Genomic DNA, 27,830 nt, shown 5'->3' with positions numbered 1-27,830 from the left:
AAGGGGACTTCCAGAGTCGCTTAAACCTTTGGAAATTCAACTTCAAAAGACCATTGAGGCACTCAGTCCCTTAGAAAGATTGGAGGGCTTTATAAGAGGCTGTGGAAATGCAACCAATAGCCCCACGAATATGCCGCCCTCCAATCTCAGCCCAGCTCAATCCCCATTAAGTGATAAAGCAAAGGTGTGGGCCTGGGGAGAGGTAGCACAGGAGCTGATAAATTATGGAAGAAAATATGGTCCAGTAAAACTCCCAGAGGACAGACCAAAAGGAATCCATCAGATAGGAATTAGAGACTCACCTCCCCTGTCAGTCAATCTGGCCCTCGTTTTAAAACAGCGAGGGGGACGCCCTGAAGGTGCTGTGCCTACCTCCCTTCTCTGCTCTGACCCCGCTGATCATCATCCTCCTGCTTGGCGGTGTCTCTGGCTTAGTTGGGTTGGTAAGACTCTCACAAAGGGAAAACAATACACTGCTAACTGCTTATGCAAGGCTATAATAGAGCAATAAATACTGTTGTGCTTTTAAATATCCTGTGTTGGGTGATCTTTGTGCATAGGAATCCTACAAACCAGGTACAGCAGGCAGGGGAGATTAGGAGGGAGTGTTGCTCTCTATGTCAGCAACCAGCTGGAATGCAAGGAGCTCCGCCTGGGGATGGACAAGGAGCTAACAGAGAGCTTATGGGTCAGGATTAAAGGGAGGGCAGGGACAGGGGACATGACAGTGGGGGTGTGCTACAGACCACTTGGCCAGGAGGACTAAGCAGACAATGCCCTCTATAGACAGATAAGAGCAGCCTCATGGTCACAGGCCCTGGTCCTCATGGGGGACTTGAACCACCCTGACATCTGTGGGAAGGACAACACAGCAGGGCACAGGCAACCCAGGAGGTTCCTAGCATGCATGGATGATAAATTCCTTCTCCAGGTGATAGAGGAGCCAAAGAGGAGAGGTGCTATGCTCAACCTTGTTCTCCCCAACAGGGGGGGGGGCTGGTGGGGGATGTGGAGCTCAAGGGCAGCCTTGGCCACAGTGACTATGAGATGATAGAGTTCAAGACCCATGGGGCAGCAAGGAAGCTACGCAACAAGCTCTCCGCCCTGGACTTCAGGAGGGCAGACTTTGGCCTCTTCAGGGATCTGATGGGTAAAGTGCCATGAGACACAGCCCTGGAGGGAAGAGGGGCCCAGGAAAGTTGGTTAATATTCAAGGATCACCTCCTCCAAGCTCAGCAGTGATGCATCCCAACAAAGAGCAAGTTGGACAAAAGCACCAGGAGGCCTGCATGGATGAACAAGGAGCTCCCGGACCAACTGAAAAACAAAAAAGGAGCCTACAGAGGGTGGAAGCAAGGACAGGTAGCCTGGGAAGATTACAGAGAGATTGTCTGAGCAGCCAGAGATCAGGTAAGGCAGGCTAAAGCTCTGACAAAATTAAATCTGACCAGGGACATCAAGGGCAACAAGAAAAGCTTATTTAGGTACACTGGGGATAAAAGGAAGACCAGGGAGAATGAGAGTCCTGTCCAGAAGGAAACAGGAGACTTGATTACCCAGGACATGGAGAAGGCTGAGGTACTCAATGACTTTTTTGCCTCAGTCTTCACCAATAAGGGCTCTAGCCACAACACCCAAGTCACAGAAGGCAAAGACAGGGACTGGGAGAATAGAGAACTGCCCACTGTAGCAGAAGAGCAGATTTGGGAGCATCTTAGGAACCTGAAGGTGCACAAGTCCATGGGACCTGATGAGATACATCCACAGGCCCTGAGGGAACTGGCGGATGAAGATGCCAAGCCACTGGCCATGGTATTTGAGAAGTCATGGCAGTCTGATGAGGTTCCCACTGACTGGAAAAGGGGACATAAAATAACCCCAATTTTTAAAAAAGGGGAACAAGGAAGACCCGGGCAACTACAGGCCAGTCAGCCTCACCTCTGTGCCTGGCAAGGTCATGGAACAGATTCTCCTGGAAACCATGCTAAGGCACATGGAGAGCAAGGAGGTGGTTGATGACAGCCAACATGACTTCAACAAGGGCAGATGGTGCCTGGCCAATTTGGTGGCTTTCTATGACGGGGTGACAGCATCAGTGGACAAAGGACGAGCAACTGTTGTCATCTATGTGGACTTGTGCAAGGAATTTGACACTGTCCCACATGACATCCTTCTCTCTAAACTAGAGAGACATGGGTTTGATGGATGGACCACTCGGTGGGTAAGGAATTGGCTAGATGGCCACACTCAGAGAGTGGTGGTCAATGGCTCAATGTCCATGTGGAGACCGGTCACGAGTGGCATCCCTCGGGTGTCTGTGTTGGGCCCAGCCCTGTTCAACATTTTGTCAGCAACATGGACAGTGGGATAGAGTGCACCCTCAGCAAGTTTGCCGATGACACCAAGCTGAAACCACCTTTCCCCCATGAGCGGCACAGGGGGGAACAGGGAATGGGGGTTATGGTCAGTTCAACACACATCGCTTTATGCTGCTGCTTCCTCGTTGGGGGAAGAACTCCTCACATTCCTCCCCTGCTCCATCATGGGGTCCCACCCACAGGCCAGTCCTTCATCAGACTGCTCTGGCGTGGGTCATCTCTTCCACAGGGTGCACTCCACCCAGAATGGCTGCCCCAGCATGGGCCCTCCACAGGCCACAGCCTCCTTCAGGCATCCACCTGCCCCGGAGTGGGGTCCTCCATGGACTGCAGGTGGATCTCTGCTCCTCTGTGGACCTCCATGGGCTGCACCACAGGCTGCAGGGGAATCTCTGCCAGGAGCAGCAATACTCCTCCCCGTCCTTCACTGACCTTGGCATCTGCAGCCGTTCCTCTCACAAGAAAAATTCTTCACAACAGGCAGGCAGACGCCTCTCAGATTCTCTTCACATCTCATCTCCTCTCCACTTCTTGCAGCCGGGCTGGACCGAGTCAGGCCCAGGCGGCCACCCGGCAGGAGGCCAAAGGGTGAGGGCCACAAGGCCCCCCTCACTAAATAAAACCAGAACATGGAGAAAAGAAGCTGCTTTACCTTCAAGCTATCAGAAGAAAGGAAAAAAGAAAAAAAAGTTATTGAAACAGAAACTGAAATAACAGCTACATGGGCACAGCTCTCCCTTTTAGAGGTGGTTGAAACCAGGCTTGAGGCACAATAAATTCCTATTTATACTGTTAGAGTAATGGCTGAAAGGAGAGAAAAATCTGGGAGGGAAGAAGAGAATCTCAGTACCAAGTGTATGAGTTGAGCTTAAACTGATGCTATAACACAAAGAAAGAGATGGAAGCCTAAGAGGCAGAGGCACTATCAGAGAGCAGGAGAGAAATTGAGCACATTAGCAGAGGAAGGTCAGATCAAGTTATATGACAGAAAAAAAGAATAAGGATTGGACATCTCACAACCCAAATCACTAGTGAGCTTCTCAAGCAGAAAAAAAAAATAATTTTCTGAATATTTAGTGTTGTAGTTCAGCCCTGATCGGAACCAGACTACACAGTCTCTCTCTTACTCCCCCCCCACCCTCCAGTGGGACAGAAGGGAGAATTAGTAAACAAACAAACCAGCAAAAACACACAGGGTGAGATGGAACAAAAAGTAAATTTAACAGCAATAACAGAAGAAAACAAAACAGTGATGGAGTACAAATACAGTACAATAGCTCACAACAAATGTCCACACCCAATTTCTTCCCACATAGCAGGAGGCTCTCCTCAGCACCCTCCTCACTTATATACCGAGCATGATGTCAGATGGGATGGAATAGCCCTTTGGCTAATTTGGGTAAATTAACCCCAGCTGTTAGCTAATTAGTTAACTATCCCAGCTGGGTGCCCCAGGGGGCCACCAGCTCCAGTTCTCCACCCAGCTCAGGTGAATATTAACTCTATCCTACCCAGAACCAGGACAATCCTCAGAATTACATGAGGACTAAAGCACTGCCCAACATACATAATTTATTTGAAGCTTGGAAATTCATATGCTCTGAATCTTCTCTCCTCACTCTCCTAGTTCAGAAGTATACTGCAATTAAACCAAACAGCACACAAACACAAAAACACTATCTGATGATGGAAAAAAAAACAGTTCCACAGATTAAAAAAAATTATGATGAATGTTCTCAAACAATTTAGCAACACTCTGTGCTGTTCCTTCTCTCTGCTCTCATATACATGCCAAATGTACTATTGTTCTCAATTTTAAAGAATTAAATATAAGCCCTAAATGCCAAAACCATGTTATGCAAATCTTTCTTAAACAACAGGATTTTACAATGCCTGTGTGAACACCACAAACATATTAGAAAAAAACTCCTTTATACAGTAAGCTCTAAAAATATCTTTATTTTGAAATCTGACATCTAAAAGTTAAAACCATACCTTAATTCCTGTATATGTAAGGAACACATCTTGGTTTTGATCTTTTTTTTAATGGATTACAGCAAAAGAGAGAGTACTATGGCATGAGAACTCTACTTGTGTACTGGGTAAGATGCCTGCGCAGACATTTCCGAGCAGAGGATTCGAATCACTCATCTGCTTGAAGAATGGTTCATGTATGGTCACACGAGAGGTCACATCAAAGCAAACGCACCACGCTGTTTCATATGAAATATAATAAATGTATTGCTAGTCCTATACGGGGGGACTGGTTGCAAGCAAGTGGGGCAGTTGAGCAGCCTTTCTGTGGGCGATAGAGAAGTGATCTGTACACACTTAAGGAACCAGACCCTGGGAGAAATCCATTTAGCATGAGTAAGTGCAGAAAAATGCTCAAGTTTCCAAATGCCCATGTCTATTGAAGAGTCCTTGAGGCATTTTTGCATTTGAATTATCCAAGCTGTAATGGCAAATAAGTAGAAATGAGAGAGAATAGCCATGGAGAACTCCAAGGACTATCCAGGGCAGTTGACTCCACGGAGGGACACTGCTCTTATTTACTTGAGCCCAACTTTAATGCCTGGAAGACATTTAAGATCCCAGGAAAGAGAAGCTAACCAATTAAGATATCAGATTGCTAAGGAGTAAATAAGAACGTACTTCGTATCTTTCTTTCTAATCTTGTAAAGTGAAGCGTGACTAACTTCCACTGAATAAAGCTTGACTGTATTTACTATTAGGTCCATCTGGCTTGTGGACATGATCTGAAATCAAGAGACTTAGGGTGTGCAGTCTGCCCAACGGTCATGTATGCAAATAAATTGTTTGTATGGGCACCGCAGATGGACTTGTTCACCAAAGAGTGTTTAAAGGATCAGGAAATGAAAAGGGCTTCTCCCAGGTAGCAAAAGGTCCACATGAGGCTGGTATTGCCACGTTCTGGCTTTGCTGGTCAGTGATCAGACTTTTTTTTTTTTTTTTTTTAACTTATCTTGTCTAGTGCCTTCTCAAAGATGTAAGTTTGTATCCCTTTGGAAACCGACTCTGCACCTGAGCTGCCTGCTATTTTTCAGGGCAAAACCCAAAGCATCACAAATGATTTAATGCAACCTAGGTAAACAAATTATTTCTATCCCATCTTCCTGTTAAACAGTAAGCATTAAAGACTGTTCTTTTAATTCTACAGTCCTGAACTTCATCATAATAAATAAAGTACTTCAAGATATCTTTAGTTCATGACAAAAGCTTCTCATTAATTTTAATGAGTATTCTTTTATCTGCCACTGCTTACATATGAACAGAGAGCTCTAATTCATGTGCTATAAAGACATTCCAAATTCTGCCTCCTAAAGAAATTTTCTTATTAATAAGTAGAAAAACATGCAGCCACCATACACTTGCGGCAAAAGTATATAAGCAAATTCAGAAGCATCTTAGGACAACTAATGGAGGCTTTGCATTAACAAACAGGATTTCCTGTTAAAATGGAATCAAAAAGACAAAGACACTAGAAAAAACATGGAAGCAAGGAATTTGATGTGGTGAGACAAAAGTAAATATTTACAAAAGTAAGCCTAGAGTTTCATTTGCAGAGAGCAGGAAATGTATTTTTCAACTGAAGGCACAAGTTGTTAGGCAGTTCATGGACACTTTACAACCAGTGTTGGGAAATTGATACTCTTATCGCTAGAGACTTAAAAGGCACAGAAAGCAGTAAAATCCTTCCCCTGTATTTGGGTACAGATAATTTAATTCCCCTTTTGTCTGGCATGCAAAATAAGATCGTCTTAATTCCACTTTAAAGGACAGAGTTGGGGAAGGATGAGGAGCACTACCTAGAAACAACATCTTCCCAACTCTATGTTGTATTAAAGTATAAACCAAATAATCAGATCGTGATCTACTACAGGTGTAACCCCCCATGTAAATATGCTGTATTTTTGTCCAACCAAGAGAGTGGCAAGTGGCAAACTAAATTCAGGAAGGCTGAAAGGTATGGGGGAAAATGTATGCAGTCCAGGATAAACAGAATACATGTTTGTAAAGCTCAGACTAATTAGAAGGTTTATTCTGAGCTAAATATCCCTGAATCTGCCTTAGGTGTCTCAAGGCATGGATGTAATTCCTTTGAATGCTCCCTGTGCTTTTCCTGTTAATATTTTATTGGAACATTGAATGGGCAACAGGGTCCACAATATTTTCATTTCATTCACTTGCTCTTAATTCAATAGTATAAGTGTTTCATAGCTGCTGAGAGAAGCCATTTGTCTTGAAAGGACAAAACTCTGTGGGTGAGAATTAGAGGAAATTGCTGGAGAAAGCAGCCTGAGCAAAACTCCCACCCAAAACCACACAGACAGACTCTAAACAATGAAACAACAATAAGAAAATTAAAAAGACATCACTGCCATGCAATCTAAGGTCCAATTCCTTATCCTTTGAGCAGCTTTTATTTGGCATGGCTTTGCTCAAACACACTGGATGTGTGTGTACATACATATTTATACATATTTGGGTCATTGCTACACTTAAAAAGAAAACTGCTGTGCCTCTCGGTACTCACTCTGACAGGAAAGAATTTGGATCCACGTTAACAGAATCACTCCATATGCAGTTCACAGATTACGTGTGTTGCTAACAGCCCTCTGTAGGGCTGTTAGCCCTAACCACATAATCTTTTGACTTAAGCAAAACATGAGTCTTGAACGGCTCAAGGTTTGAGATAAGGACGGGAAGAAATCCTTAAAGTTACCGTCACGGGCAAAACAGACTCGACTTGGGGAAAACTATTCATTTATTTCTAAAACTAGCAGGACAATGAGACAGGGAACAAGATAACCTCCCCCCACCCCTCCCTCTTCCTGGGCTTAACATTATCTCTACTACCTTCTCCCCTCCCAAGCGGCACAGGGGGGAAAAGGGAATGGGGGTCGCGGTCAGTTCATCACACGTTGTTTTACGCCGCTGCATCGTCATCAGGGGAAGAACTCCTCGCATTCCTCCTCTGCTCCAGCGTGGAGTCCCTCCCATGGGCCACAGTCCTTCGTCAAACTGCTCCAGCGTGGGTCATCTCTTCCACGGGGTGCAGTCCCTCCAGAACAGCTGCCCCAGCAGGCCCTCCACAGGCCACAGCCTCCTTCAGGCCTCCACCTTCTCCGGCGTGGGGTCCTCCACGGGCTGCAGGTGGATCTCTGCCCCTCCGTGGACCTCCATGGGCTGCGGGGGGACAACCTGCTCCACCATGGTCTTCACCACGGGCTGCAGGGGAATCTTGGCCAGGAGCTGCGTTACTCCTCCCCTTCCTTCTTCACTGACCTTGGCGTCTGCAGCCGTTCCTCACAACAGGCTGGCAGACGCCTCTCAGGATCCTTTTTACATCTTATTCACTTCTCATCTCCTCTCCACTTCTTGCAGCCAGGCTGGGCCGAGTTGGGCCCAGTCAGCTGCCCGGTGGGAGGCCAGAGGGTGAGGCCTGTAAGGCCCACAAGGCTCATGTCTCCCCCTCTCTGCCCCCGCTCAGCTGCTTCACATCTTCTTCTCCTTTTCTTTTTTTTTTTTTTCTGTTTTCCCCTTCTTAAATACATTATCGCAGAGGCGTTATCAGGGAACATTCTGCTACCAATTGGCTCGGTCTTGGCCAGCAGCGGATCCACCCTAGGCCCAGCCGAGTCCACTGAACAAAGGGGAGTGACTTCTAGCAGTTTCCTACAGAAGCTACCACCTTAGGCCCCCGTCAGTAAACAAAACCAGAACAGAGGACCAACTACATGAACTTTTTACTCTACAAACTTCAGAAGCTTGTTATATGAAAATGCATAGTGTTACCAGTGCTTATTTCCATCCATAAAGCCACCTGAAAGATGTAATATCCATGGAGTAGGACTTAATCTCCCAAGGATGATTTCACCAGCTTAATGTTGCAGTGTTGCAATTGTACAGAATTTTGACAGTTTTATTGAAACACACTGGAATAATTAAGCAGTTTCTTTTATGTTTTCGGGATATCACTCCTACATATAAAATATTCCATCTTAAACAAGATCTTTGTGTGGACTGCCCTTATTATTATTCATTTTTAAATAAAGTCTTTGAAATCTTAGGGTTTTGCCTACTTTAATACTGCATTCCTGTTCCAAATTAATCTGGAAAATGCCCCTGGGAGAGCTAGATTTTCTGCTGTTGAGATCCTTCAGTGTAACTCTTCATCATTATGTACTACTATAAAATTTCTTTTGTACAAAAAGAGCTTTTTCAGTTTGCATGTCGTATTTTCTTCCCTTGACAATCAAGCTGGTTTTACTTATATTTACTGTGTGGTCTACTGCTATTGTGGATAGTACTGGATCCTTTCCATGCTCTGATCAATTTTGTCATGCAATTTTCTCCTTGTTTTCCTGAAGCTTCTAGCATCTTGCTAATATATTTAATTATCCACAGCATCAACAGTGAAATAGTAAATTTTTTTACTTGGAGTAAACATCTTTGAGAAAGCATTTGGGTATTGCAAGTAGAATTTATTTTTAAATTCCCTGCTATTTTACACTTTCTGTAGAGCATCTATAATTCTGCATCATGAACAAGGATTTTATGTCGTCATTTTGGGCTGATGGATTCTCACCATTCTTATTCTGTATAATCAAAACTGATCTAGCATATCAAAAAAGGTAGCTCTTTATTTATCATTAAGTGCTGTGACAATTTACTGAACTCGAGGGAAAAGTTGTATCGTTCTCATTCTTGAAAAATAATTCATATAGAAAATGTTACGGAAATAACGGGCATCAGGGAAGTATTAGACACATGTAAGACAACTATCTCTGCACTAATTCCAAACAAACTACATAACTGTATGGAAGCTTTGTGAATCACAGCTTACATTCTTATGTCATAGCTTTGGAAAAGGATTAAATACTTTTGTTCTAACATAAAAAGCATTTAAAACTTCCAAAGGCTGCACATTAACTTCAGAAGTTGTATTCTAAATTAAAAAAAAAAACAAAAACCCAAACCAAACCATTATTAGACTCTCATTTCTACCACACGTTTTAGGACACACATCAAAGATGGCATAAAGACACAAAGAAATTAGAAATTAGTGTTATTCATCAGTTTACTGAAAACATGCACAGATCAGTCACAGAGCACGCAGTAAACGGAGAGCAGAGGTTAATAACCTGGAAGCATAGGATCCGAGAATGTGAGAACAAGTTAAAGACAAGAGTTCCTCTCCATTGTCACTGAGGGTCGAGAAGCAATGCTGCAGCGTAGAGCAGTGAGAGTGGGGGGAATACAGTTTGTCCAAGATATATACATATCTCCGCAAGTGGTGGCAGGTATAACTGAAAGACAAGGGTAAAGGGAGAAAAAACAAAGAGGTATTTTCCTTTAAGAAAGCTAAGTCATGGTTTAATGTCCTTGGGTTTTGTGCCAAGAGTCAATGGAAGATGCCAAGTAAGCAAGGGAGCAGTTTGACATAAAACAACAGTTTCAAAAGGCAGACAGATCTGTTGGCCTGTGCCCATATGCTGGTTCTGTCACTACCGCAAAGGCAACTTGCCAAGTCTCAGGCATTAGAGATGCAAGAATTTGGGAGGCTTTTTTTTCCCTCCTCTCCTTCTTTTTTTTTGTTGCTATCATGTTAAGAAAAAGTTTTTGCCTCTCTCAATTTGCTTTGAAAATACAAATGCATGAGTCTGAACCTGGTTTACAAAGTCCACTATTAAAAAACCCCTGAGAGTATTCACAAAATTTAACTGATTTTCATGGAAATTGACATCTTGCTTTAAGGGAAAAAATTCACATAGAATTACTGTCCATTGTGAACTACTCTCACAGCTTGGGATTCCAGTGGTAGAGTATTCCTGTGGTTAATTCCAGTTCCTCAAACACGGTACTTTATCATAACCGAGTCACACATTTAAGACCTGGTCAGCTTTTTCATTAAAAATTACAATCACTTCCATGACATAACTATAAAGCAATCAATAAAATATTTAGTTATTCATACTAAACAACTCTGAATGTCCTTGATAAGAGATCTACTGCCTACTCCTATTCACAGGATATCCTCCCACTCCTAAGAGAAAGGAGAATTAACTAAATAGTGTAGTTCACTTGCAAGAAACTCCATCACTGGTAAACTATGAAGCACATACACCATGTAACCTCAAACGTCTATTATTATAGGTTTCACATGAAAAATACTTCACCGCATCACATTGTACAATACGCATGCATGATGCCCAGCGTAGGGAATTCTGCCCAGGGTATAGAGTGTGGCAAGTCCGCCAGAAAGTACCTTAAGCAGCCTGTGAGATAAATAAGACAGCTCTTCATAAGTACCAAGATAGTTCTACCAGACTGTTTGCTATCCCTACTGTAGCCTGAATCAACAAACACCTGAACTCTGGGCTGCAACCTCCTTATCAAATTAAAAAAACAAAAACAAAACCAAAACAAAACAAAACAAAAAACAAAAACCAAAAACCCCCCCAAACCATAGTTTCATAGCTTCATAGGTTGAAGCTTGGCCAATGGGTTATCTACATTTCACAGACTAGTATCCCTCCAATTCCTTTACTGGACACGTGCGGCTAAAACATTCTTTCAGGAGACCAAATTATTCAAGTACCTTGGGCAAAGAACAGGACAGAGCACCACCAAGAGCTGACTCTTGGTGCAATCAGTGGGGCTGTAAGTCTAAGACTTAATCAAAACCAGTATCTCCAGCTGCTTTAGTTTAAACAGCATTCACTACTGGGTTGAAGTCAGTTACCTACCTTTGCTCTGGAAGTTGAGGAACACACAATCACTTTTGACACTTCATTTGCAGATACATTAGTTTTCAGGAGAGGAATCAGCTGCAAGGAGGCAATTTCTTAAGCTATCATGCCTTTTTTTTTTTTTTTTTGATCACAGCATGTTTTGAGCAACAGAGGCTATTCTCTTCACTCCCCAGGCCGGGGATGGAGAAGATAAAGAATGGTATTCACAGGATTCCATACCGAGGGGAACCCTCAACACACAAGTCTGCCCTTCCAGCTACCCACAGAGGCCACAGAATTTTTCCAAAACCAGATTAAAGAGCATCTTTTAGAATGATGCTGCTTGTAAGATTTAAATGGTCATGAAACATTCAAGGAAACATTCAAGGCCAGGTTGGATGAGGCTCTGAGCAACCTGATCTGGTTGGAGATGTCCCTGCTCCTTGCAGGGGGGTTGGACTAGATGACCTTTGAAGGTCCCTTCCAACCCTAACCACTCTATGATTCCGAGTCCCCTATTCCCATTTAGTATATTTTACTAACCTCCTCAGTATGGCTTTGAACCATTCCCACGCGTGCTATCACTGGATACCAGGGAAAAGAGCTCAGCATCTCCCTCTCCATTTCCCCTCCCCAGGAAGCTGTAAAGAGCAATGAGGTCACCCCTCAACCTCCTTTTTCTCCAAACTAGACAACCCCAAAGCCCTCAGCCGCTCCTCATCAAACATTCCTTCCAGCTCTGTCCCCAGCTTTGTTGCCCTCCCCTGGACGCATTCAAGGAACTTCACATCCTTCTTAAATTGTGGGGCCCAGCACTGCACACAGTATTTGAGGTGAGGCCACACCAACGCTGAATACAGCGGGATAATCACCTCTTTTGACTGGCTGGTGTTTGATGTGCCCTCTCAGCTGCCAGAGCATGAATACACACTGTGGCTTCCTGCAGCTTTACTGAGTCTCCTGAATCATCTGGAAGCCTTCCGAGGACCTTGTGTGAAACATGTAGATAATCAAAACCAACAAACTAATGAGATTTTGCTGAAGATTCTTCCAAATCTGCCATTTCTCATGTTTGTCTAAAAGAAAACCTTAGGAGGTCTCTAGCCCAACCTCCTGCTCAAAGTAGGGCTAACACTGAATTCAGACCAGACCAGGGTTTTGTCCAGTTGGGTCTTGAAAGCCTCCAGGGACAGAGACTCTACAACTTTTCTGGGCTGCTATGCCATTGCTTCCTCAACCATGAAAAATTGTCTTCTTCCATCGGGCTGGAATTTCTGACTTCAGTTTATGACCATTCCCTCTCATCTTCCTGTCACACACTTCTATGAGGAGCCTGGCCCCAGCTTCACAGTAACCTCCTCTTATGTGTGGAAAAGCTGCTACCAGGCCCTATAACCCTTTCTCCGAAACTCCTGCCATAGCCTTGCCCTGAAGCCTTCTCTTCTCCAGGCTAAACAAGCCCAGTTCCCTCAGCCTCTTCTCCTCCACCAAGTCTTCCAGCCCCCAACGACTGTAGCAGCCCTCTACTGAACATGCTCCAGTTTACCACCACCTTTCTTACGTCCAGGGGCCCAAAACCTGGATGCAGTTCTCCAGATGTGATCCAATGGACAGTGGTCTTGCAACGGCATGAGTCAGCTCTCAGAGCACACTCAGATATGTTTCACCAGGTCCCACAGACATGTGTGTGTCAGTTCTCAAGTAATCCCTGACTTGATCCTGTTTCAACTCCTTGATCCTTGCCTAACTTCCTAATTTAAGTAATAGGGTGACTTCTCTTAGCTTTCTAAAAATACTTCATTCTTGCAGGCCTACTTTTCAGATACACTAAATTTCTTAAAGCACAGAGTGATGACAGGATTTTAAATTACATTATTGCAAAACAACAGTTTGGAGCAGAGGGGTCATTATAGGGTTAAAGGTGCCATAAAAACACAGAACAGAGAAGCATGAAAATTATTGAAATACTTAAGCAGCAATTATTTGTGATAATGCATCACAGACCTAAGTTCCCATGCCCCGAAGCAGCACTCTGTCACAGTACTGGCTAAATGTACACAACAAGCTTATGAGAGGAGTATTATCTTTATGCATAAAAGTATTTATAGTAAAGGAGGGCAAGGAAATGAAAACCAAATAAGTTCTGGAGATGGCTGAAAAATCAAATGATAAATATATGGGATTCTTCTACAGAAAGGCCAAATCATCTCTGTAGAGATGAAGTTCTATCAAAAAGAACAAAAGGACTTGTATATTAGAAGCAGACACAAGGAGCTGATGACTGTAAGAATAAAAAGATATGAAAGAGCTGGGAGGAATTGTCTAGTCAGTACGGATGTTTCAGAGAAAGAGCAAAGGCTTTAATCACCCAGATGCACTGGTTATTTGCAAGGCACATATCCCCAGCAGCTTAAGAGATGGTACTATGGGAATGCTACTTTGGAAATCTCCTGCGCTTTTATTCTTTGGCTAGACACTTGTGATAATTCACAGGCTCCACACGGGATTACAGGAGATGCCTATGACACTCGCATTAACGCAGACATTTGCATCTCAGTCTGTGGGAACCTGAAAATCCTCTATTGGGAGACAATGGCTACAGCAGCATGAGAGAGGGCACCGTGATGAGTCAGCAGCACTTGTCTGAGCCCTCACCCTATTCCACAGCAGGATTCATCCCATATGAGTCCATGTAAATTGTGGTATTCTGAGAAAGACCTACTTGTAGACCCAAGAGCACAATTAATGAATTACAGAAGCATGTCTCTACACAATTTCACAGCAAATTTATTTATTCATTGCAGAATTAAATGTATTTACTTTACCTAAAAGCCTGTTCTTTCCTAAACTTGCTGAAGGCCATTACCATTAAAAAGGTTGAGTCATTCAACAGTTATAAAGACCTGATGTACATTAAAGTTGTTAAATCCTGATTCTTTCTTCTGTACCTATACTTTCATCCTCCATTTAAGTGTCAGATGTTTCAAAGTGCAACATTCTCTTTGTGAGCCATGCAAACTATGGTTAAAGTATATGGTGGTGGGAAATACCTTGGCTCGAGTACTTAAGAGACTCAGAAATGTCATAAATGCTTATGACAGCTCAGACCAGAGATATTTACATTTCACTATCAGAAACCAGGGATTTGTGACTATGCCCTTCCCAATATCTGCAGAATTTACCTATCACTATATGTTTCACTACATAATTTAAGTGAAACTGTTCATTACTCTCAAATCCTTTTTCCTTTTCTTTTGGTTATAAAAAAAGAAGAGGCAAGCTGATGCTCAGAGAATTCAGTATTTAACAGCTCTGGTCACAGGACATTAATTCCAAGAATCCCTTTCAGAACTTGATCTTTTATTATTGCATAGTTTGATTTGCGAAGTCTCTTGATGTACACTTGTGTAAGAGCAGAAGTAGCCTCTTTTCTCCAGGGTTTGCTATTATGAGGACTCCTCTATTATGATTAAGAGAGCAGTAAACTGAGATTTAATTTAATGGTCCAATTAAGATTTGAACCCAGAATATAAAAGACTTGTCTTCTGATTGTTCTTACGGTGGCATTAAAAAGCTGCTACTGAAGGTCAGGCTCCCAGTGTGCACAGTATGATGCAAACCTGTGTGTTTCAAAGCATCCTCGGAGCCATGCAGCTCTAGGCAACAGAAATCCCTTGTTACAACACTACCAACAGAGAAGTAATAAAGGAAGCAGGAATTAGAGATCATACTATGTGTTAATAAAGGTATAGGTTGGCTATTATGTTATAACTCTATCACTGACATCTTACTTGTATTATGTTGCTCTTTGATTAGCAAAAACTGAAAGCTGCCATTTCTGAAACTAGACATTTCCAAAATAATGTTTCATATGGTAAAAGGCTTCCACTCCCCAAATTCAGAACAATTTTAGGAAATCTATCTGAAAAGTGGCTCTAATTTAACACCATTCATTCCCCTGTTGTAAGAAAGAAGCCAGAAAAATGAGTTTAATAGAAGTATTGCATACTCTATTCACTTAATTTCTTTTTCCCAATTTATAAATCTCAAAGTTCGAAATGTCTACTAAGCTAAAATTTTACCCTTTAAAAATCAAATTCCTGGATGAGAAGCAACTCTTCTGTTCTTGTATTTAAGTTTTCAAATGAGAATTAAATTAGAAACCAAACAGCTTTGAAGCATGCATGCAGCAACTTGGCTCCCCCCCCCCAAGTTTTTTCCTTAAGAAGTGTCTTTGTATTTGAGTAACTCGATTTCACTAGTTTTCTGCACCAACTGTCCCATTGCTATTCGTCAACGAAAGAGGAAGCTATATGTTAAAGAGCTTCCCAAAAGCACTGTGAACATCAAAGAAAAAAAGGCAGGAAAACCAGAATGCTCACACAGCGTAAAGCCATGTGGGAGAGAAATTTGTTTACCTTCCTATGTGAGCAGAATAACGAGTTTTGAGCCAGTAATTACATCTCATTCTTGTCACTGTTAAAAAATTTCTTAAAGCAATTGGTAAATTGTAATTTCATCACATTCACACACTACCAATTTCAGAGTTTTCAGTTGAATGTGGCCTCCATTGAAATTTGCTGATCAAAGCTATTTGCAGCTGGTAAGTAATTATAAGCAAACACATTGCAGTAGCAATACAATATTTCTACAGAAATATATTCTAACTTAAAGATGATTTTTAATCCAGCATACTCTTAAACTGAGCTTTAAAAGTGCATTTTAAAGCAACATCATATACTCTTACTCTTAAAGAATTGTCATAAACATTTTCACTCAATACAATCCCATCAGACTATAAGGGGAAACAGTAGAAGAAAAAATAAATTATAACGTAGAAATTCTAAAACAAATGGTTTTGCTGAGGAGGTGAAACTTCTGAAATATAGCAGCATGTATCAGAATGGACAGGAATTTTTCTTGATCGCTTACAAAATATAATTGACTCTACAAAACAATGAAGACTGTTGAAGAGTGCAAAGAGAAAGAAGGGTTTCAGACTCCTCTCCAACAAGAGAAGACAGACTTGGGGAACCACAGCGATGCAGTCATCCTTTACAAACAAGGATATTTAAGTAAGCTACTTACAACTCTACTTAAAAAAATAAAAAAAACAACATTGAGCTACTCCAATGGCCAGCATTGTGCTCCAGGATATCCTACAGCACTCATCACCATCAGCTTCAAGGCTGGCTGACTAGTGAGAAGTAGGGTTACCATATTTGCTTCTTCCAGATAGCAACAGAATCAGTACAGCCAGCCACCTGTATGTCTCTCGCTTTGCTTTCGTAACAGGTATATCAGGGCTACGATGGCACTCGGGTATGCTTTGGCATCATGGAGCAAGCTGGGTCCATCAGTGCTGGCTAAATTTAATAATAGTGGCTAAGAAACTTCATAAGGTAGGAAAAGAAAGGACAATGTATGTCTCAAAACATCAATCTCTTATGAAATATGTGTATTCCAAATGCTTTTCTTGATAACTGAAACTCTATAATTAATCTGTGTATTTTGAGAAGAAATCAGGTTAAAATCCTTTACGGTGCTTAAGCCTGCCAGGAAACCCAAGGTTGTAAAGCTCCTAAGAAGAAAATGTTATCATACTAGCAGTAAAGTCTATCAAGACACAGGCTGCCCCGTGAACTGTCTCTTCCTTCCAGTCTGCCCATATCCTAGCCCCACAGGACATTTTACAACAGATTTTAATACATTTTTATAGTAGGATCTTTTGATTTATAAGCAATCATCAACACAGTGACAAATTAAATCCCAATCTTGGTGGTCATTTTTGCCTATGTTCCAGATGTACAGTTTTCTATCTGCAGAATAAGATGTTTGGTCAATCTTACACAAAAATTGAGAGAGGGAGGGATCAAATATGTTCCCTCTCTTCTTGTTTTTCTGGTTCTGGTTCAAATTCAAATTTACCTCTCATTACAATTTCTACACTATAGCAATAAGTGTCTGGCTACAACAAGGCAGAAGATTAAAAATAACAGCGTGGAATATATTTTTTTCTGGTTTTGTTTAGTGAGGGGGGGCCTGAGGTGGTAGCTTCTGTGGGAAACTGCTAGAAGTCACTCCCCTTTGTTCAGTGGACTCGGCCGGGCCTAGGGCGGACCTGCTGCTGGCCAAGGCTGAGCCGATTGGTAGCAGAATGTTCCCTGATAACGCCTCTGTGATAATGTATTTAAGAAGGGGAAAAAAGAAAAAAAAAAAGGGAGAAGAGAAGATGTGAAGAAGCTGAGTGGGGGCAGAGGCGCAGAGGGGGAGGCGTGGGCCTCATGGGCCTTGCAGGCCTCACCCTCTGGCCTCTCGCCAGGCGGCCGACTGGGCCCGACTTGGCCCGGCCCGGCTGCAAGAAGTGGAGAGGAGATGAGATGGATGATGTGAAGAGATTCTGAGAGGCGCCTGCCAGCCTGTTGTGAAGAACTTTCTTGTGAAAGGAACAGCTGCAGACGCCAAGGTCAGTTCAGAAGGAGGGGGAGGAGTAATGCTGCTCCTGGCCAAGATTCCCCTGCAGCCCGTGGTGAAGACCATGGTGGAGCAGGTTGTCCCCCTGCAGCCCATGGAGGTCCACGGAGGGGCAGAGATCCACTTGCAGCCCGTGAAGGACCCCACACCGGGGGAGGTGGATGCCTGAAGGAGGCTGTGGCCCATGGAGGGCCTGCTGGGGCAGCTGTTCTGGAGGGACTGTACCCCGTGGAAGAGATGACCCATGCCAGAGAAGTTTCACGAAGGACTGTGGCCCATGGGAGGGACCCCACAACAGAGCAGGGGAGGAATGTGAGGAGTTCTTCCCCTGACCATGAAGCAGCGGCGTAAAACAACGTATGATGAACTGACTGCGACCCCCATTCCCTCTTCCCCCCTGTGCTGCTCAGTGGGGGGGAAGGTAGTGGAGATAATGTTAAGCTCGGGAAGAGGGAGAGGTGGAGGGAGGTTATCTTGTTCCCTGTCTCATTATCCTGCTGTTTGTAGTAATAAATGAATAGTTTTCCCCAAGTCAAGTCTGTTTTGCCTGTAACGGTGACTTTAAGGATTTCTTCCCACCTTATCTCAAACCTTGAGCCGTTTTTCTTATCTTATCTCCCCCTATTCTCTTGGAGGGTGGAGGAAGTGAGAGAGAGACTGAATAGTCTGGTCCCGATCGGGGCTGAACTACGACAATTATGTAAGAATATATTATATATGACATAATATGTATCACAGTGCCTTTTTTTGTTTGTTTCTTCAATTGATGAGTATGCCCATTTTCTGTACCTATCCTTAAGTTATTTCCAACTATAAAAATATAGCTCCAGCCCTGCTGGCACCCAGCGGTTGAGATAACCAACATCCTTCTCAGACTGCTATCCTACCACACTCCAGTTGGCTGGATATTGTTTGGTTATTATTTTTAATACTGCCCAGCTCAGATCCCATGCGAAGTCTCTCTGCTAAAAGCCACACAGAAACCAATCAAAAGCAGCTACCAAGAGCTCACATCTTTGGAAGACCTTAGAGTTTCAAATATGCCAGTGCTACATGTTTGCTCTAAGGTCTCTTTTTCTATTTGGCACATTTCAAGTGTGGCTTTGTTAGTCCTTTACACAATAAAAGACAAAATTTCAATGTGATGGGGTTTTTTTCCCTGTTTTCTACCATTCAGCCTTATTGCCTCCTTTCTCCATGCATCAGTGTAAGCAACAACAGAAGTCTGTCTGCCTTCAATAAGAGTATCAGCACAATTATTTTACACCTCAAATCAAGCAGCAATGTTGAAATCACATTGTAACTATGTATGTCTATAGGGATGACGAATAAGGCACCTAAATGTCACAGCAGATTGTTGAAAAGTTGCATACAAGGAGCACAAGAGAATTTCTGTGTGTTGCACGTCCTTCCTTGGGTCTTGAGATTGGTCTTAAACACAAGGAAGTCAATCTGCCTCAAAGATGCCAGTACAGACTGTGAAAACTGCATGTGAGAAGGCTGGAAGAGGCTGGTGCAAGGAGGAGACTCACAGCACATAACAGCTCCTTTTACGTTTCCAAGTTGAAAGGTTGTGGTAATGTGGCAGTAAAAACACGGACTCCGTGGATGGTGTTCCAGAGACCTTTATTGTTAGTCAGCATTAGTCTTTTATACTCTAAGTTACACATGAAGCGCACACACTTAATTATCTAATTTGATTGGTACCAATATACTGTTCATGCGCCTTATGCTTCATTTGGATTGGTTATAGTTTTTTGGTTGTCTTTACTATTTTTGCCTTTGGTATTTCCTTATCTTGTTCTAGTTGCTGGATTTTTTTGTTATTGAGCAAGCGGTGTTCAAGGACATAGCCTAAATTCGTCAAACAGCTGCGTTGCACTTTCTGCCTCCACGTGGTGAGACATGTGTGCAAAGGTACTGAGGTTGCTGCCACCTCTTCTGATAAGCCGGTAGACCACATGCTTAGCCATTTCAGAACCCAATTAAATAAAAATAATCCAGCTGAACTCCCTTTGAATCACAAGTTTAAGTTTTGAACAGCAGATGGCTTTTGTCAAAATGCTCTGAATTTATAGACAAGCCACACAGAAATACACATGCAGTTAGGCTGGATGACTACAAGATTACTGAGTGGTGATAACAGCCAGCTGTAACAGGACTTAGCAAAATAACTTCTTCCTGGCCCAGAGGAACACATCTCACTTTGGTCTGCAGAAACAGCAGTAGAATAAAATGGAACAAAATCAGAAACCGGAAATACAGGAAAAAGGTCTGAAGTGGAAAACAAAGTATCACACTAAAAATCAGACCAAGTTTCTGAATATCAAGTTAGCTTATCTCACACCACGCTAGGATCTATGATTTCAGAGGCCAACATTTGCAAACGCTTGGAAAACTCAGACTCCATGTCTATGATTTGAGAAATGAAGAGAGTAGGTATTTAAGACAGTCTGTGATATGTAACAGGAAAATAACTCAAATTCATTATCACTGCTGAAGATATGAAAAGAGGGTGAGTATCAAGCAGGGAAAAGGTAATGGTACACTGCATTCATCCTGGTTACTTGTCCATACTTTTACAATCATCCATTTCCTAAAGAGCAGTGGTTTAAGAACAAGACATATCTCTTGTTAACCCAGTCCTTTACAAAGTGTAAAGGCATGCAATTATAATTTACTTATTTTTTGGCACACTGTCTGTACTTGACAAGCACTACAACAGCTTATTCCAGATCGCATTAACAAGGACCTTCCCGGTTTCCCTTTGAGCATGGAGCAGGGACGGCTGCCAAGATGAGAAGGATGCCTGACATATGAATTACCTGCCTTTACAAAGTGGTCTGCAGCACAGATACAAAATAGCAAGGAGCAAATTCAATATCTAATTCTTTAAAGTTAGGACTCTGTTTTAGAGTCAGAGCAGATATTGACTATTTATAACTACACAGGCTAATAAACTTTACCAGCTGAAAAGCATAGGTGTAGGTTTTATTGTCCACATTTGCAGGATCTCGACACAAAATTATCATTGCATTATGTCTGACTTAAAATAGATCTTTTGCCAAATATGCAGGAAGAAGTAAAGCAAGTTGAAAGTCCAGTCTGCATAGAACTCAAGAACCACCACGCAGTGCATTTTTATGAAAACGTGATACATGACTAAAGAAAGCATAATTCACACAAATCCCTGAAAACCTTCCAGTTTGAAAGCAGCTACTGAGCTGTTCTGTTAAGAGAATCAAAAGTCAGAAGTTTCTCAGACAGAGAAACTAATAATTTTCGTGCATTCAGAACAGATTCAAGTATAAAGCAAATAAGATTTATTCTGGAATTATTTAGCTATTCAGTTATTATTTCAGCTACTTAGTTCATCAGTATCTATTAAGGCATATAAAATTCAAGTTTCTCTACTCCTGAGTTTCAGCAAAGGTGAGCTTCAAGAGAAGTTTATGTTTACCTGATGATCCTCTGAGCAGCATACTGATTAAGTGAGCAGAACTGTGCTGACATATTTGCTAAGGCTTCCAGACAATTTGTATGAAGGTATTTGTCCTGTCAGAAAGGAGAAATAAAAAAAACCCAGCACATCAAACTTTCATTTTGATATACACTGACATCTACTGCAGGAATAATTCAAAAGACTGAGTAATGTATGTTACTTTAAAGGATACGCTCAAAAGCATATAGCAGAAGCGCAAAGTGTATATACTTGACGATGTTTTAAATATGTTTTCTGAAAATATAAGGCTTATAAAAGAGTGATTGTTTCATACAGATTTCAGTGTCTATGTGTACGTGTATACACATATACATGTGTGCATGTCTTCCTATCTTTAGCAATGTTAATTTACAATGATATCACAGATGTAACAAATAATGAAAGACATTCTCCTCTTCTCCCTTCTTCTCTCTCCTTTTTGTAGTCTTATCGTAAAATTTTCTGCTTCATAACTCATCTCCCTATCAACTCTTTCAAAGCATTTTATATATCCCACAACTACAACCATACAATACTTCAGAGATCTGGTCCCCTTGTTAGTATCCCTGAAACCATTTGACTAGATAAGCATTTAAATGATGCCCTTAAAGTCAAGGGTTTTCACAGAAACAAATTTGACTACTTATCCAATCTAACAGGGATTTATTTTCCCTATTCAATTCTAAAATATGCATTTACATAACATAACAGATTCCAAATCCTACAAATATATGCCAAGAATGTCCTCGTTGCTTTCAAATCTTCTGATCATAAGAGTTAAATCCTTAAGTGTTACAATTTAAAATACATTTAAATTTTTTTGCTACTTTTTCATGTAAGAACTTCTGTGCCTTTAATTGTTGAAAATATTCAACAGTGTATGATACTCATGCTCATATGTTTGAGATAACGTATAGAATCAAATGCTTGAAAAATGTACAAAAATAATCTGATACAAGGCTATAAAGTTGAAGCAGTTTTGCTTTGCTAGAGCTTAAAAAGTTTTTATGGCACAGTCACCATCCTATTTACAAAAACACTAATAATAGAGTTGAAATTCCACTTCTCAGTAATTTAAGAGAGGCAAACAACCTATAAGGAATGATTTCTTCTCATTCAACTAAGGAATTTTTTTCTTCTCATCTGAAGATGAGGAGTTTGGTGCCTGAATTCTGGTCTTTAGAGAATCCTACTAAATGAACTGGATGATAACACAGAAATTGTGTCAAAAGTTCAGAATAACTTAACATTGCACTTAGTTAATACAACTGATCTTCCCATTTCCTCCCCTCCTGTAAATTCAGATGCCAACTGGTTGAAATAGACTGAAGAAAATCCCACAGCCTGTTTAAAATGCTGTTGAAGTTAGAAATCCACACTACGTACGTAAGTGCTACACGTAACTCTTAAACTTGTCTGTCATGTTGTACTGGATGGTTCTTATCACAACTAGTATCAGGAGATTCCCAAGTGAAATCTCTGTTAAGACACATTCAGCATACCATGGGATATTTTTCACTATCTGAAGAAGAAGAAGAAGAGGAAAGGGAAAGGGAAAAGGGGAAAAAAGGGAAGAAAAAAGAAAAAAGAAAAGAAAAGAAAGAAAGAAAAAAAGAAAAGAAAAGAAAAGAAAAGAAAAGAAAAGAAAAAAAAAAAAAAAAAAAAAAAAGCACCCTCCTCACCTATATACTGAGCATGATGTCACATGGGATGGAATGGCCCTTGAGCTGATTTGGGTAAAATTACCCCAGCTGTAACCTAGCCCAGCTGGGTGCCCCAGCCATAGGGACCACCAGCTCCAGTTCTCCTCCCAGCTCAGGTGAATATTAACTCTATCCTAGCCAGAACCAGGACATTATCCACCCCTTATTCCATACTATCTACATCATGCCCAGATCCTGCACCTTCCAAATAAACATCACCTTTTTCTGTCTTTGATAAACATATATAGATACATACAGATACCACTCCCTCAGTCTATGGACCATCCCTCTAAAAATGTCTGTTGAGTTCATTTAGTCCATGACTTTGGGCTTCATCTGTTATAACAGTCCCTCAGGGCAGGACAGATGACACAGTGTTTGCTCATTTGGTGTATCTGGTGCAACTGGCTTATATTCATGGCCTGCAGGTTGAAGATGTTAATATCAAGTTAGAATCATAGAATGGTTAGGGTTGGAAGGGACCCTCAAGGGTCATCTAGTCTAATCCCCTTGCAAGGAGCAGGGACATCCCTGACTAGATCAGGTTGCTCAGAGCCTCATCCAACCTGGCCTTGAGCGGTTCCAGGGATGGGGCATCCACCACATCTCTGGGCAACCTGTGCCAGTGTTCCACCACCCTCAGTGTAAAAAAATTTTTTCCTAATATCTAATCTAAATCTACCCCCCTCTATTTAAAAACAATTACCCCTCACCCTGTCACAACAGGCCCTACTGAAGAGTCTCTCCCCATCTTTTCTGTAGGCCCCCTTGAGGTACTGGAAGACTGCTATAAGGTCTCCCGGGAGCCTCCTCTTCTCCAGGCTGAACAGCCCCAACTCTCTCAGCCTGTCCTCATAGGAAAGGTGCTCCAGCCCTCTTATCATCTTCATGGCCCTCCTCTGGACCTTCTCCAACTGGTCCATGTCCTTCTTGTGTTGGGGGCTCCAGATCTGGACACAGTACTCCAAGTGAGGTCTCACCAGGGCAGAGTAGAGGGGGAGAATCACCTCCCATGACCTGCTGGCCACACTCCTCTTGATGCAGCCCAGGATGGAGATGGCCTTCTGGGCTGCAAGGGCGCATTGCCTGCTCATGTTAAGCTTCTCATCCACCAGCACTCCCAAGTCCTTCTCCTCAGGGCTGGTCTATATTTGTGCCTGGGATTGCCACGACCCAGGTGCAGGACCTTGCACTTGGCCTGGTTGAACTTCATGAGGTTGGCACGGGCCCACCTCTCCAGCCTGTCAAGGCATCCCTCCCTTCCAGCGTGTCGACGGCACCACACAGCTTGGTGTCATCGACGAACTTGCTGAGGGTGCACTCTATCCCACTGTCCATGTTGCTGACAAAGATGTTGAACAGGGCCGGGCCCAGCACGGACCCCTGAGGGATGCCACTCGTGACCGGTCTCCACATGGACATTGAGCCATTGACCACCACTCTCTGAGTGTGGCCATTCAGCCAACTCCTTATCCACCAAGTGGTCCCTCCATCAAACCCATGTCTCTCTAGTTTAGAGAGAAGGATGTAGTGTGGGACAGTGTCAAAAGCTTTGCACAAGTCCAGGTAGATGACGACCATTGCTCTTCCCTTGTCCACCGATGCTGTCACCCCGTCATAGAAGGCCACCAAATTGGTCAGGCACGATCTGCCCTTGGTGAAGCCATATTGGCTGTTACCAACCACCTCTATGTGCCTCAGCATGGTTTCCAGGAGAATCTGCTCCATGACCTTGCCAGGCACAGAGGTGAGGCTGACTGGCCTGTAGTTGCCGGGGTCTTCCTTTTTCCCCTTTTTAAAAATGGGGGTTATGTTCCCTCTCTTCCAGTCATCAGGGACCTCACCAGACCACCACGACTTCTCAAATACAAAGGCCAGCGGCTTGGCAACTTCATCCGCCAGTTCCCTCAGGACCTGCAGATGCATCTCATCAGGTCCCATGGACTTGTGCACCTTCAGGAACTGTAACTGCTTATGCTAGTAACTGCTTATGCAAGGCTATAATAGAGCAATAAATATTGTCGTGCTTTTAAATATCATATGTTGGGTGAACTTTGTGCATAGCAATCCTACAAACTGGTTACATAAATTGGTCACGAGGATGGGATTCCTGTAGCACAAACGACCCAGGGAGTGGGAAATAAGGAGCGAGCGGACGGGGCTTGGTCTCCACCGTCTCCACAGTGGCTATACCAAAAGCCCACCGGTACCCTTCTTGATATTTGAAATACCCGCTCCTGAGGTAATCGTCACCAAGAATGCACGGAGCATCTGGGCCAGTCACTATGGGGTGCTTTTGCCACTCATTCCCAGTCAAACTCACTTCAGCATCCAATACAGTCAACTGTTGGGATCCTCCTGTCTCTCCAGAAATGCAAATGGGTTTTTGCCCCTTTATAGCTTGATGGCATTAGGGTACACTGTGCACTGGTGTCTACTAGAGCTTTATACTCTTGTGGGTCTGATGTGTGTCCTGGTTTTGGCAGGGATGGAGTTAATTTTCCACTCAGTAGCTAGTGTGTTTTGGATTTCAGATGTGAAGAATGTTGATAAACACCCTGATGATAGGAGTTGTTGTTAATGAGACCAAGGACACTGTCCTGCTTTCCAAGTCTCGCTAATGCGCAGGTGCAGGAAGCTGGGAGAAAGACAGACAGAATAATTGACCCAAACTGGCCAAAGAGAGCATTCCATGCCATAAACGTCATGCTCAGTATATAAGTGGGGGTTGCTCACGAGAGGGGGCATCTTTTTCCACCTCTGTCTTGCTCGATGGCATCGTTCCCTCTACCTTGCTGGCTCGCTTTTCCCCCTTCACTTGCTACTCAGTTTAATTTCCATGATGGCTGCTCGGGACAGGCTGTATCGGTCATTGGGACATAGGGTGGTGAGAAATCGTGCATTGTTCATTTTGTATATTTTAGTATCCCTATATTTTGTATTTATTGCAGTTTTTCTTTGCTATTCTAGTAAACTGTCTTCATCTCAACCCACGAGTTTTCCTTTCTTCCCAGTTTCTCTCCCCCATCCCACAGAGAAGGGGGACGGTGAGCGAGAAACTGTGTGGTGACTCAGGCAAAACAGACTCAACTTGGGGAAAACTATTTATTTATTACTAAAACTAGCAGGAGAATGAGACAGGGAACAAGATAACCTCCCTCCACCCCTCCCTCTTCCCAAGCTTAACATTATCTCTACTACCTTCCCCCCTCCAAAGGGCACAGGGGGGAAGAGGGAATGGGGGTTATGGTCAGTTCATCACATGCTGTTTCACGCTGCTGCTTCATCGTTGAGGGAAGAACTCCTCACATTCCTCCCCTGCTCCATCATGGGGTCCCTCCCACAGGCCACAGTCCTTTGTGAAACTGCTCTGGCATGGGTCATTTCTTCCACGGGGTGCAGTCCCTCTGGAACAGCTGCCCCAGCGGGCCCTCCATGGGCCACAGCCGCCTTCAGGCGGCCAACTCCCCCGGTGTGGGGTCCTTCATGGGCTCCAGGTGGATCTCTGCTTCTCCGTGGACTCCATGGGCTGCAGGGGGACAACCTGCTCTACCATGGTCTTCACCACAGGCTGCAGGGGAATCTTGGCCAGGAGCCACATTACTTCTCCCCCTCCTTCTTCACTGACCTTGGCGTCTGCAGCCACTCCTCTCACAAGAAAGTTCTTCACAACAGGCTAGCAGACGCCTCTCAGAATCTCTTCACATCATCCATCTCATCTCCTCTCCACTTCTTGCAGCCGGGCCGGGCCGAGTCGGGCCCAGTCGGCTGCCTGGCGAGAGGCCAGAGGGTGAGGCCTGCAAGGCCCATGAGGCCCACGCCTCCCCCTCTGCGCCTCTGCCCCCACTCAGCTTCTTCACATCTTCTCTTCTCTCTTTTTTTTTCTTTTTTTCCCCTTCTTAAATACGTTATCGCAGAGGCGTTATCACGGGACATTCTGCTACCAATCGGCTCAGCCTTGGCCAGCAGCAGATCCGCCCTAGGCCCGGCCGAGTCCACTGAACAAAGGGGAGCAACTTCAAGAAGTTTCCTACAGAAGCTACCACCTCAGGCCCCCCCTCACTAAACAAAACCACAACACCAGATGCTCTGTGCATTCTTGGTACAGATTACCTCAGGAGCGGGTATTTCAAAGATCCAAAAGGGCAGCAGTGGGCTTTTGGTATAGCCACTGTGGAGACGGAGGAGAATAAACAGCTGGCCACCTTGCCCAGTCTCTCGAAGGACCCTTCTGTTGTGGGGTTGCTGAAGGTAGAAGAACAACAGGTACCAATCACTACCACCATGGTGCACCAGCAGCAATATCACAGCAACCGAGACTCCCTGATCCCCATCCTTAAGCTGATTCATAAAATGGAGAGCCAGGGAGTGATCAGCAAGTCCTGCTCACCCTTTAACAGTCCCATATGGCCAGTGTGAAAACGCAGTGGAGAGTGGAGACTAACAGTGGACTATCACGCTGTGAATGAAGTTACGCCACCACTGAGTGCTGCCGTGCCGGACATGCTAGAACGTCAATATGAACTGGAGTCAAAAGCAGCCAAGTGGTATGCCACCACTGATATCACCAATGCGTTCTTCTCCATTCCTTTGGCACCAGAATGCAGACCACAGTTTGCTTTCACTTGGAGGGGCATCCAGTACACCTGGAATCGACTGCCCCAGGGGTGGAAACACAGCCCCACCATTTGCCATGGGCTGATCCAGACTGCATTGGAAAAGGGTGAAGCTCCGGAACACCTGCAGGGCATTGATGACATCATTGTATGGGGCAACACAGCAGCAGAAGCTTTTGAGAAAGGGGAGAAAATAATCCAAATCCTTCTGAAAGCCAGTTTTGCCATAAAAGGAAGCAAAGTGAAGGTGCCTGCACAAGAGATCCAGTTTTTAGGAGTAAAATGGCAAGATGGACATCGTCACATTCCAATGGATGTGGTCAACAAAATGACAGCTATGGCTCCACCGACTAAAAAAAAAATAAGCACAAGCCTTCTTGGGCGTTGTGGGTTTCTGGAGAATGCACATCCCAAATTAC

General features: G+C 43.4%; 1 pseudogene; it reads right to left on the bottom strand.

Moving 5' to 3' along the window:
• Positions 1 to 20,827: 20,827 nt before the first annotated feature.
• LOC147596765 (dymeclin-like) overlaps positions 20,828 to 27,830 on the bottom strand; it is a 152,398-nt pseudogene continuing 145,395 nt past the window's right edge.

The sequence above is a fragment of the Chlamydotis macqueenii genome, chromosome W (genome assembly GCF_036417535.1).
Source record: "Chlamydotis macqueenii isolate bChlMac1 chromosome W, bChlMac1.mat, whole genome shotgun sequence".
NCBI lineage: Eukaryota > Metazoa > Chordata > Aves > Otidiformes > Otididae > Chlamydotis > Chlamydotis macqueenii.
Note: the sequence above shows the minus strand (reverse complement) of the source record. Positions and strands in the feature narration are given on the sequence as shown.